The sequence below is a fragment of the Oncorhynchus kisutch genome, linkage group LG6 (assembly GCF_002021735.2).
Source record: "Oncorhynchus kisutch isolate 150728-3 linkage group LG6, Okis_V2, whole genome shotgun sequence".
Lineage (NCBI taxonomy): Eukaryota > Metazoa > Chordata > Actinopteri > Salmoniformes > Salmonidae > Oncorhynchus > Oncorhynchus kisutch.
This window is the reverse complement of record NC_034179.2, coordinates 33,868,331-33,872,609: the sequence shown is the minus strand read 5'-3', so window position 1 is coordinate 33,872,609 and position 4,279 is coordinate 33,868,331. Positions and strand designations below refer to the sequence as shown.

The 4,279-nt window shown below is 45.9% G+C and overlaps 1 pseudogene; it reads right to left on the bottom strand.

Moving 5' to 3' along the window:
* On the bottom strand, positions 1–3,761 carry LOC116374312 (uncharacterized; annotated as a pseudogene).
* Between the last annotated feature and the right edge of the window lie 518 nt (positions 3,762–4,279).

Genomic DNA, 4,279 nt, shown 5'->3' with positions numbered 1-4,279 from the left:
CTAGAAGTGTCTGGAACTTCCTATGTGGACCTTTGCCGTTTCTAAAAGGACGTACAGATGTAGGATCTTAATTTGAGGTTAATTTGAAAATAATTCTGCAGCAACAGATAATGTGAATTATTATTTGGATTCTAATTAATGGAAATATTGGTAGGGATTAATACATTTTTCATTAGGACACATTTAAAAGTGAAAATTACAAACTTTAGAAGCCTTTTTAAAACTCAAATACACTACAAGTTTGCATTTCCTGCTTTTCAGGAAAATTCTCAGCAACAAAAGATTGATCAAATTAATATCCTACATCTGTATTTGTTTTTTCTGGGAGCCTTTGTTTTTCAGGGCCTACTACACAACGAGGATGAGGAAGTGATTTTCTTATTTGCTTGGTAAGTTTCTTAAAAACAATTGAAATCACAAAAAAAGGTGTCTGGGCCCTTCTATAACATAGCATTTACATAACATGTTGATTTGGTAAAAAAAAAAAAAAAAGAGAAACTATCTTTTAAAACTGCCCTCATCAGTGAGACCCATTGACATACACAAGATGCTGGAGTCATTAAATGCTCTACAAGTATATAATTTCCTCGAGATAATCAAATTGAATAATGGAGACAGTGGTAAAAGCTTGTGGCTGAGGTCATATTAATCAGGCTCTGAGGACTCTGTCCCTACGCCTCCTACTGACCTCAGGCCTGTTGAATGACCTGGGGCCATACTGTATGTATCAAGCATCTCAGAGTAGGAGTGCTGATTTAGGATTAGTTCTGCCTTTGGGATTATAATGAATAACATTACATGGATCAGCACTCCTACTGTCTCTGATATGCTTCATACATATGGTGACCTAAACATATACAGAGGAGTGTTAAGTATCGTAATACAGTAGGGAGGGGGGGAGAATCTACTAGAATTGTTTGGAGAATCTACTTTATACATTCAAAATGTGTATCTTTTACAGAAATGAGAAAATGCATCTAGACTAGATATAACACTGTGGGAGAGCATCCAACCACGTCCTACCCACTCCCACCACCTCAATGCACCATTTCTAATATGGACATGGTAAATCTCTGTGTCTCTCTCTCGCTGAGCCTGTAGAGCAGTGTGTAGCAGTTAGGGAGGAGCCCAGGGATGACCTGATTGGCACATGGCTTATTTGACATGTATTTGTTGGCTCTAACAAAGCTTTGCTCTGATGGGATTTGAGGGAGCTCTCTCTCTCTCGGCTCACGCTCTCGCTCTCTTTGATGGTTGGTTGGCCACAGCACTGGAGTGATACAGCTGGAATGTAACCCTGCTCTGCTGATTCTCCAAAAGATAAATAAATGGCTGGAAACGCGTCAGTGCCCGTTGGGTTCATGACGAGTCCATGCAGACAAATAAGAGTGCTTAAACAACTGGCTGAAAAGCTCATGTTTGGCTGTTACCCTCTCATGCCATTGAAAGTCAGCCGAGAGATGTCATCAAGCGGGCCTGAGAAAGCATTGTTGAGATTGGATAATCCCCAAAGCGTCTTCATTATGTCATCCAGGCTCACTCTGACAGAATCCAGTTTGTAGACTTTACTGTTTATATAAATAAAATTGGTCTATCTGTTAACTTGTAATGTTCATGTGTATGCAGACGACACTGTTATTTACATTTGAGTAAATATCTGTTAACTGGTAATATTCATCTGTATGCAGACAACACTGTTATTTACATTTGAGTAATTTAGCAGACGCTCTTATCCATAGCGAGTTAGTGCATTCATTTTAAGATAATGTAGCAAGGTGGGACAACCACATGTCACAGGCATAGTAAGTACACTTTTCAGCAAAGGGGTGGGGGATTATGATTCAAGAAAGTTTTGTTGTATTTCTTTGGGGGGAGGGTCGAGGTGAGGAGGGGGATTATTTATTAAGATACTCTTTGGTGCTTTCAGAAGATGGGCAGGGACTCCTCTGTCCTAGCTTCAGGGGGAAGCTGGTTCCACCATTTGGGTGCCAGGACAAAGAAGAGCTTGGACTGGGCTTAGCGGGAGCTGACTCCGCCATAGGGGTGGCAGAATGGAGTGCTCGGGTTGGGATGTAGGGTTTGAGCATAGCCTGAAGGTAGGGAGGGCTGTTCCTCTTGCTGCTCCATAGGCAAGCACCATGGAAGCCAGTGGATGTGTGGAGGAGTGGGGTGAAGTGGGAGGACTTGGGAAGGTTGAACACCAGGTGGGCTGCAGCGTTCTGGATAAGTTGTAGGGGTCTGATGGCACAAGCGGGGAGCCCAGCTGACAGCGAGTTGCAGTAGTCCAGATGGGAGAGGACAAGTGACTGGATTAGGACCTGCGCCACTTCATGTGTGAGGTAAAGTCATACTCTATGGATGTTTTAGAGCATGAACCTGCAGGAGCGAGTCATTGCTTTGATGTTTGCAGAGAACGACAAGGTTCTTTGCACTCTGGGAAGGTGACACTGTGGTGTTGTCAACTGTGATGGAAAGGTCTTTGAGCAGGCAGGGAGGAAGAGCAGCTCTGTCTTTTCAAGGTTGAGTGTGAGGTGGAGGGCCGACATCCAAGCTGAGATATCTGCCAGGCACGCAGAGATGCATTTCGGCACCTGGGTGTCAGAACGGGGGAAGGAGAAAAGTAGTTGAGTGTCATCCGCATAGCAATGATAGGAGAGACCATGTGAGGATATGACAGAACCGAGCCCTGGGGATCGAGCCCTGGGGATACCAGTAGTGAGAGCGTGTGGTGTAGACACAGATCCTCTCCACGACACCTGGTAGGAGCGGCCTGCAAGGTAAGATGCAACCCAAGAGTGGGCAGAGCCTGAGACACCCAACCCTGAGAGGGTGGAGAGGAGAATCTGATGGTTCACAGCGTCAAAGGCAGCAGATAGGAGGATGAGAACAGAGGAAAGAGAGAGTCAGCTTTGGCAATGTGGAGAGCCACCATGACACAGACAAGAGCAGTCTTGGTTGAGTGACCCGTCTTAAAGCCTGAGTGGTTGTCATCAAGAAGATCATTCTGAGAGAGCTAATGAGAGAGTTGGTCAGAGACAGCAAGCTCAAGTGTTTTGGAAAGAAAACATTTTTGACGTCAGATGAGTCGAGTGTTGGTTTCTTGAGAAGGGGAGCAACTCTGGCCATTTTAACGTCAGAGGGGACGGAGCCAGTGGTCAGGGATGAGTTGATGAGGGAAGTGAGGAATGGGAGAAGGTCTCCAGAGATGGTCTGGAGAAGGGAGGAGGGGATGGGGTCGAGCGGGCATATTGTCGACCGGCTAGACCTCACTAGTTACAGGATTTAATGTGGAGAGAGATGGGAGAAAAAGGTCAAGGCGTAGGGTAGTTCTGTGTGAGTGAGACCAGTGGACTCAATAGGCTGAGTGAATGAGAAGTGGATGTAGTCAACCTTCTTGACAAATTCGTCCACAGAGAGGGAGGAGGGATGGGGAGTGGGTGGAGGATTAAGGAGGGAGGAGAAGGTGGAAAAGAGTTTCCTAGGGTTAGAGGCAGAAGCTTGACATTTAGAGTGATAGAGAGTGGCTTTAGCAGTGGATACGGGGGATGAGAAGGTAGAGAGGGGTGATTGAAAGGATGATGGTCCTCCGGAAGTTTAGTTTTCCTCCATTTTCCGCTCAGCTGCCTGCAGCCCTGTTCTGTAATCTAGTGATGAGTCACTCAGCCACGGACAGAAGGGTAGGCCCTAGCTAGCCTGGAAGAAAGGGGACAGTGCGAGTCATAGGATGCGGAAAGGGAGGAGAGTAGGGTCGAAAAGGAAGAATCAGGAGACAGGAGGAACAAGGATTTAGCAGAAGGGAGAGATGATAGGATAGAAGAGGAGAGTAGTGGGAGACGGAGAGCAAAGATGTCTATGGTGCATGACCATCTGGGTAAGTGGCTAGGGTTTGAGGAAAGGGAGACAGAACAGGACACAAGGTAGTGATCAGAGACCTGGAGTGGAGTTGCAGTGAGATTAGTAGACAAACAACCTCTAGTAAAGATGAGGTCAAGCGTACTGCCTGCCTTGTGAGTTTGAGGGGATTGAGAAAGGGTGAGGTCAAAAGGGGCAAGGGGGGAAGAGAGAGTTTGAAAGAAATGAATCGAAGGCAGACGTCGGAAGTCGCCAAGTATGAAGAGTGGTGAGGCATCGTCAGGAAATTAGTTTATCAAGGTGTCAAGTTCTTTGAGGAACAATGTTAAGCTTGAGTGGACAAATCATTGCCCCAGCTGTTGGCCCCAACTGTTGGCCAGGCTATGTTAGAGCTATGTTAGAGCTATGTTAGAGCTATGTTAGAGCT